This window comes from Fukomys damarensis, unplaced genomic scaffold (genome assembly GCF_012274545.1).
Source record: "Fukomys damarensis isolate Sample0158 unplaced genomic scaffold, DMR_v1.0_HiC HiC_scaffold_1, whole genome shotgun sequence".
Lineage (NCBI taxonomy): Eukaryota > Metazoa > Chordata > Mammalia > Rodentia > Bathyergidae > Fukomys > Fukomys damarensis.
Window position 1 is genome coordinate 60,877,929 of NW_022900913.1, and position 8,837 is coordinate 60,886,765.

An 8,837-nucleotide genomic window follows, 5' to 3' on the forward strand; every position below is an offset into this window, starting at 1 on the left:
AAAAAAAAAAAAAAAAAAAGAATATTCTTTCAAAAACACCCTTCCATAAAATCTCAAGGCTTATATCCAGGGAAATAGGGTACTCCCACTTCACTTTTGATTGACTTTCAAGAATGTGGAAGAGAAGAACCAAGTGTCCATATATACTAATGAATTAAACTAATATTTCCAAATAAACTTTTTATTGACATATATTAATCACCTTTCCCACAATACCCAACACCTACAACTTTAAGGAGGAGAGGTTTAATTTGGCTCACCATTTCACAGAATTCATTCCACGCTCAGCTGGCTTCAAGGAAAGAACATCATGACAGCAAAAATGCTTAGTGCACAGAACTGGGGAAGAGTGCCAGAGAAGGGGACAGGGATGACAGGTTCCCAAGGCCACATCCCCATGACCCAACCACACAACCAGAAGTGTGCTTTTCTCAGTGGCTCCTAATTAAAGTGACCCAATGAAGCCTAACCACCATAAATATTTTTAATTTCTTTTTATTTGAATGGTTTTACACACAGAATACTTTGAGATCAAGTAAATAGACTCTACTTCCAAGGCACTACAGTAGCACTGCACTGCACAAAACCAGCTCACAAATGACTACCTCAGTGCCAAAAATATCCTCCATGAGAAGTTCAGATGCCAGACCATGAGCATTATATCACTTCCCAAGGCCTGACTTTCACCAAAACCAAAGTAAGAATCTATGCTACCGCTGAATTTAATTTTGCTCTTTTTGTGCAAGCTCTAAGAACTCAAACAGTAATAACTCCTCTCACTGCTACAGAAACCTGCTTAGATCCACCTGTGACCCATAGAAAGTCTGCAAGCTTTACATCAATAAGCTCTGTGGTCTTTAATACAAAGCAGAGCCAGGGCCCAACTGGGCCCTTCTGTAGTCCTCAATCATAGCTCAACTGCAACTAGTCTCCTAACCCACAAGCAGGGCTGTACGCTACCCAGTTTCTGAAGAAGAAGAAGGAGAGGTCACACAGTCGGCATCAGCAGAAGGTAAATGGTGAAAGGAATTTCCAGAAGGAATTATGCTCTCCCGCGAGATGGCACAGAAATTCTACTGTTGCTGTATTAGCTTTCTGTTGCTATAACAAATATCTGAGATAAAGCAACTTAAAAAAAAGGGAACAGTTTCTTCTAGTTCACAGTTTTGGAGGTTTTGGTCCATGTCAGATGTAGGACATTGTGGAAGGAACACATATCCAAGCAAGCCAGTTACCTCACAGCCAGGATAAGAAAAAGAGGGGCAAGATTCCCATTTTCCCCTTCAATCCCAATTACCTAAGACCTCCTATGAGGCCCCACTGCTGACAGTTCATGGACTAGGGCCAAGTCTTAACATACAAGTTTTTTTGGGGGGACATTCTAGATGCAAACTACTGCATGTGTCAAGGGAAAACACTGTCTCCCCTCAACATCATAGCCCAGTGTGAAATCTGAATATCAACTTGATGAGACACAACCTTAGCCAGGATGGGGAATGGATGGGAGTAAGTAGTCTACCAAGTATACCAAGAAGCAAATAATACCTCAAGTTTGCAAGTGTAAATTTAAAGAAAATTTCTTGACATTACATATTCCTTTTGGCAACCTTTAATCTTGAATTAATCTCCTAAAACTATTCTAAATTTTAAAACTCCCTTGTACTGCCATTATTCATCTCTCTGTTTAAATTAACCAGGAAGTTAAATAAGGGAGATAAACAGCAAAGTTGTGAGTGACCAGGCTGAAATCAACAAAGTGGCTTCTGACCACACTGGGTTTAACACTGTGGATTTCTGAGCAGATCCCACTGCAAGACCTGGCTTCCTTGGCTGTGGCCCACAACAGCAGGGCTACAATTCTCAAAGTGGGTTTGGACTGTGGAGGACACCCTGCAGAGAAAATCATCCACCTCCTACTGCTGCACTGTTCAACACACCTGGACCTCCCAGTCACACCTGTAGCATTTTGTGCAGGCACACATTTCTAGTGAGTCTGACTGGGTCCAAACAGCACATCCTTCTGAAAAGGAGCCAACTGTGCCATAAAAGTAGACTGGGCTTATGGAGAGGGCTAGCTTCAAACCTACTTGTTTCACAGTCATCTTAATTCTTCCCAGAAGACTGAGCTATCCAGCCACTACCTAAATTCCAAGAGCACCACTAACACAGAGCCCAACACGAAAGGGGGTCACTAGGCAGAGCAATGTAACAGTCCTACCACCCACTCCCCAAGCCTGAGCATACATGTCTTCTCCTAAACCTCACCACCAACTTGGAAGGAACTAGTTTGATCATATTATGTCTCAATTTTCTAACTTATATAATCTCAAGAAAACCCCAAATAGATGAAATAGAAGCTACCTGGTACTACTTCTTAACAATTTTTTTTGTTGTTGTTGTTCCCGGGGATCGAACTCAGGTCTCTGAGCTTGTAAGGCAGGCGGCAGAACCACTGAGCTAAATCCCTGTCCCACTTCTTACCAATTTTGCAGCTATAAAGGTCTCAGAACACTAGATTGCATTCAGAAGTCTTCCTTTATGGCATTCATTCTCCTAAAATAAAAGCCTGTTAATCACCTAATACACGCCAGGGACCAGAAGTACAAAAGCCCTCAAGGAGCTTCAGTTAAGTTAGTTAGTGTCTTAAACTGAAATAAGAGCCTTGGTCAAGCAGCTCTGCGGAGTCCCTCCTAGCCTTCCTATTCTCCAGGATCTGCACTACTGCCAAGAGGACTGAAGCATTCTGGAATGTTCCACATCCCTGAAGAGATGCTATTTTAATTCCACTTTCATATAGCTCAGGCTGTTGCCATGTGACTTATCTCCATTCTGCCAACAATGAACTACACATTTCCATCCGAGTCTATTAGCCAAAGCAGTGCCCTCATCTGGAAGACTCTGGCATGCACATCTCGGGCTTCTTGGCCCAAGGACCCTCCACACACAGGAAATTTGATTCACTCAGATCCAAATTACAGAAAGCCAGGGGCAAGGCTCTCAAGCCTTCCTCACATGTTGCTTGGATTTGTTTACGTTTTCTTCATCAACTCGCAGCATTTCTGACACTCTATTTCAACTTCCTGAAAACAGCAGAAAGAAAAGCTTTTAAGAGGCACAGTCAACTTCTGATTAGCCACAAGCTTGAAGGAAAGGGACAACACACAGCCAAAGCAAGAGGATTCTTGCCCCCAAGGACTGCAGGACAATGACTCTCTCCAGGATATGGCGAAGCATTACTCAAACAAGGAATGACCTTACCTCACTGTCCCTCACCCCAGGAGTTCCCCTCAGATATTTCAGGAAAACATTTGGCTGCAGTCTTATCTTCTGGAAGTTCCCAGGGATACCAGGTCCACCAGAAAGGGACAGAAAGAGAGGTCTCTACAGCCTTCATTGTCAATTTGCAGGGAGAAACTAGTTCCTGAATCAATAAGAACAGATTTGTATATGAACTATACAAATCTAAGCTATGATTAAATGCACTTAACAGATTATTAGCACATCTCAAGACAAGTTCTCTTGTTTTCTGATAAGTGCACAAATACTAAGCAGAACTGTATAAAGTTGAAGAGACTCAAAAGACAAGAAAGCAACTGGGCATGAGACAGTAAGAGTGTAAATGAAGTAAGGTGAACAGTGGTTTCCACATCCTTCCTTATCACAGGTACTCCAGATCAGACACACAAATAGCCCTTCACACATACCCATCCCCAATCTCCTTGAGCTCCCCTTCTCTGTCTTCTGGTCACCGTGCCCCTCTTCAGGAAGAAACCAAGCTGCCTTGGGGAATGGTGCCAGCTGGTGGCTGGTGCAGAGAACTGTCCACGTGTCATCACTTTTCTTCCCTTTCTTGGAAGAATTTTTAAAGCTCTCCTCCCTCTGCCCTCTCTGCTTTTGTTCTTTGTAATGATGGCACAAAAAGCTTAACCTGAAAGTCAGAAGTCTAGGGATAGAATTCAGATCTCCAACTTCACTATTAGGATACCTGGTAAGTCTCTTTTCCTCTCTCTTCTCAGTATAGATAGGAATATTTATAGGAATACCTGCCTATCCAGCAGGGCTTTCAGAAAGGAACAGGTATGAACTCACACCATAAACAGACAGCACTCATCAAATAGAGAAGGCACTGCTCTCACTTTCCCGCTAATTCACCACAAGCTGTTAAGGCTCTGCACATCGCTCAACTCAAAGGAATGTGATGGATGATCATCAGGCTCCAAATAAATCAAATCAATAACAGACAACTAGCAAGCATTCCTCAGAGGTAAAAGAAGTCTCAAATCTAAATGAGCTCTCTCACCTGTTGGATTTATCTTCAGATTGAATACTATGATCTTGAGAAGCTGGCAGTCATACAGGAACATTTGCGGCCACTAGCCTCTCACTTATGATAGGAGCAACTGTACATTCCTGACTATAATGCCCTAGAGGACAACATGGCTCCCGTGCACTCTCGGGCTCTATGGAAACTCTAGCAGAAGGTTTTATCAGGAAGGAAATGGACAGCCTTGTGAGGCTCTGCCACCACCCCAAATGCCATGTGCTTGTGGTAAAGATCTCAAAGGGGCTAAAGAAATTACCTTGTCTCCCTTTTATTCCTCAGTAACAACCACAAAATTAGATAAAATGACCCCCTGCTCCTCTCATTTAAGGACTTCTTTATTGCTTTCAACCTCAGTTCTTTCTCCTTTAAATGAATATGAGACCCTGAAGACCTACAGGCCAATGGGATTAGTAATTGACGGCTTCTTCCTCCTGGTCTGCTCTCCAGAGGGAGCTCTTCTGTCCCCCAGGGTGGGGTCACAATCAGTTCAATCTTCATGCTTCAGAGACATCTCCTTTGAACAAGATCAAATGTTTCCCTACTGAGGCTTGGTGCTCGGCTCAAAGGAGCAGCAGCCCCTTCTCACTCAAGAGCTTTAGTGTCAACTCAGCCAGAAAGGCCAAGGCAAAAAGAAGGAGGTCTGTGTGGTTAATTGTCCACCAGGCTAACACACAGCCCACTCAAGCCAGCACCTTGGGAGGGCTGATCACTCCCATAAAATGTTAAGTGCACTTTGAACCCAGAAATAAAGAGAATGAGAACTATTTTCTCCAGCCTGCTGAGCTGCAATGGGAGCTACAACTATTTGTTTTTCTTTTTTCAGATGGCAGCCATTAAAAAGGAGGCTTCTCCAGTGGATGCAAAGGAGATGCAGGAGAGATGGCACCAGAGATGGCTGTCCATCAGGAATTCAACTTCAGCAAAGGCTGCAGGGAGCCAACAAAGGCTTCTGGATCTTAAGAAGGGACCTGAGAGGACAGGTCTCTGAAGCCAGTACTGTAACTCCTCCATAAGATAAAGATCCACAGAGAAAAGGAATCACAAAAAAATTCAGAGGATTTACTTTTTACCACTAAGAGACATGGGAGAGGAAAAAAATTTTACTGTCCTTTGTCTATTTTGAAAAATTATTGTCATTAACTAATTATTCAATGAGCCTCCAACTTAAACCTATAACCCTAAGAGAAATCTAAAGGATAGGGAAGAGTTATTCTTAATTGAAAGAGGCCATGAGAGGGATTAAAACAGTTCTTCTGTAAAGTAAAAAATTCAGGATATCCCAATGAAAATCAACTTTTCCTGGAAACGAAGACCTGGAATCTTTTAAATCAACTACACAACCTGTAGAGTGGATAAGACAAACTAGCTAACAAATTACAGCTGACAAACTACCTGATCCAAGTAAAAAGTGGTTCCTAAATTATGCATGATCTGTGATCTAGAAATGGAATAAAGCAAATTAGATGTCAATAAAGAAAACAGCTTCACATTGAACTTGAAAAGCTATCTTGGAGACTTTTGCTTCCTCTTTAAGGTACTACAGCTAAAGATTCAAGCTTCACATGAGAAAACCAAAAATATCTAAGGCATCTGGCGGGGGGTAGGGGTGGGTCATTCATTTATCTAACCATCTGTCCATCCATCCACCCATTCATCCATCCATCCATTTATTGGTAAATGTACCCAGGCATTTTAGCAATAAAAGAACTGTCAATCAGAACCCAAGATGCTAATAATACTAGAGTCCGAGAGCAGCTGACCAGTTGTTGCGTCCCCTAGTTGTGATTGATCTGATTGCCACTGACATAAGGAGCCCACATTGGACAGTGTCTTTAGATCAAAGCCATGCATAAAACAGCCATATTAAAAACATATACATACTTATCTACAAATTATACTGATGAGACACTCAAGTCCCATCTTCAGAAAGAGTAAATGAAAGAACAGCACAATGCTACAATTCTAAAATACAAATTACAAGTCAAGACACTCTAAGGAACTATAATACTACATGGGCTTTCTAGTTAGGATGATAGGGTGATCCAACTAGAGATCCCTGTGAAGTATCCTCACCTGTGTGTGAGTGCCACAGGAAAGAACCAGCCCAATAACTTGAGGTCTCATTGTTTTTGTTTTTTTTCTAACCTAGAAAGAATTGTATTGTAAAACATGATGCACTCAGAGAGTCAGACATCGAGAGTTCACTGTTCATAATGAATAAGTTAATCGTTCCCTGTTCTTGGTAGGGTGAAGACCAGACCCAACAAATACTATGCATGCAGCCTCTCTAGGGCTGGTGTGACATAAAATTCAGTTCTCAAATTCACAAGATGGCCAAAACCCAATCATATTTTAATATCCAATGTATTCATTTCAATTTATTTTCTTAGTTTATTTTCCAACTATGAGAGAAAAATTACTTCCACGGAGAGTGGAAATTTCTGAACAAAGCTGAAATTCTCAATTTACCCAAGCCCTAGGAAACTTTAAAACCATGAAGACAGTCAGATGGAAGTTAAATTTCTGTTACTGCCTTGTCCTTTACTAGATTTTCTTTCAGGAGGCCCTAAAGTTAGGGACTTAGCATCAGGAAGAAGAATCCATGGGTATGTGACTACTTCTTTGACTATGCACTACTAGTATCTCTAGTTGGTCATAAGAAAACACACAGAAATGAGAAGGAGCTTCTCGTGAGTCACTACTGTGCACATGCAGCAAAGCAACTGGAAAGGCTGGACAATGAGTCATGCCGTTACAGAAGCAGAATGCAAAAGCGCAGCAAAACATACAGCCACACTCTCCTCTGTGAAAGAACTCTGGTTAGACTTAAGTATCACCTTAGGCTTCAGTGAATTCAGCCACCTACCAGCCCCTGAGAGAAATCAGGTTCCATTAAGTTGAACCACTGCTCTGGGAGATTCTCTTCCCATCCACAGACAAAGCAGTTATCAGTGTAAGCTGATACTGTACCTCTCAAAGCCCCAAGACACTAAGAAGTATGGGGAAACTGAAATGCATTAACAAAAAGCTTTTTACTGTTTTAAAGCAAATGCTCATGCCACTGAGAAATATTTTTTAAATTTCCTTTAGGTTGCCAACTGGAAAAGTCTACTGTTTGTTCCCTTACTATCTACATATTTATATACATGTTCAACCCACTAATACCAAGGTGACTAGAGTTTCCAGGTCTGGCTAACAATATTTATCGTTCCAACAGCTGTCAAGAGGTATGCCATTTAGTACATCAATGTTCCATGGCCTACTGGTGTCATGGACACTATTCTAGAAGAATACAATGAAATTTTAAAAAATGACTTCTTACCCTTTTCAGTATGGGTAGAAATCCAAATTCCTATTGATATAACTATATTATGGTAAATTTTCAATTAAGTGTGGTAATGAGAGTGAACAGTCAACTAATTAATCCAGAAGGCATTCTATAATCATTTAATTGGTTGAAAAACACATAATTGATTGTGTTTGTGGGGGGGGTGCTGTGCCTTAGTTTATTTTACTAGGGCATTTTTTTCCCTCAGACCAACATTCATTCCTCTTCTGAAGATTTGTTCCATGTTGGGAATCATGCTAGGTAAAATTTTGGAAAAGGAGCTCACTAACCGGAAGAGAAAGATGCACACAAACAAGTAAGCTACCCTGACAAGGGCATCAGAAAGCAGTGATTTATTCTGCTACATTGCTGTGCTCCAAAGAGCTTCTCATTCAGACAGTTTCCTAAATAACAGGCAAAATTGTGGCTGGGTCTCAAATAAGTAAAAGGAATTCTAAAGCACTAGCCCAAACGCAGCCCTGGAGGAAAGAAAGTTGGTGATAAAGACAGCAATAGAAAGGAGAAAGCCAACCACGTAAATATCTTGACAAAGTCACACACAAGGGCAGAGTACCATTTTCTTTTCCTAGAAGAGATGTTACCCTCCATGTAAGGATTTTCTTTCTAATAAATAAGAACCCTGGGTGCTTATCAAGGTGCACTGTCATACAATTCTGGAACAACCCACCTGAGATGAGCAAATCAGGAACCAATCCCTTACCTGTATGAGACGCTTCTCAATGAAATGCAGTAACTACAAGACGGTTGTACTCAAGAGTCTGTTTCCCAGTTTACCTGAAAAATAGGAAAAAGGCATGTCTTAACTTGGAGTGGTTCATTCTTTTCTGGTACAAGTAAAGACCTTCGATCATGATTAGGGCTCCCTGATCTCCCAGTAGAAAACCTGGCCAGTATCACCTAACCAAGGGGTTGGATCAAACAGACTGCGGTGAGTGAAAATCCTGGTTTAGTTCAGTGTCAGGGTAACTATGAGCCAGGTACTGAACCTATCTATGCCCTACTTTCCTCCCCTGAAGCATACACCTCACAGATGACTAAGAAGGCCTTCTATATGTCTGAAGACCCAGGAATAAATGACACATGTTGTGTTCCTTGCCCTCAGAGAGATAACGGCCACAAGGACAGAGTAAACAAGTAGCATACAAAAAAAAAAAAAAAAAAAAA

General features: G+C 41.5%; 1 protein-coding gene across 2 annotated transcripts in view; it reads right to left on the minus strand.

The window, feature by feature from the left end:
- Positions 1-8,447, minus strand: part of Lhfpl2 (LHFPL tetraspan subfamily member 2) — a 145,811-nt gene extending 137,364 nt beyond the window's left edge. For both annotated transcript variants that reach the window (XM_010619093.2, XM_010619092.2), the window contains exon 1: positions 8,374-8,447. The gene's annotated coding sequence lies outside the window, so the exon portion shown is untranslated. The remainder of the gene's footprint in view (positions 1-8,373) is intronic.
- Positions 8,448-8,837: the final 390 nt, after the last annotated feature.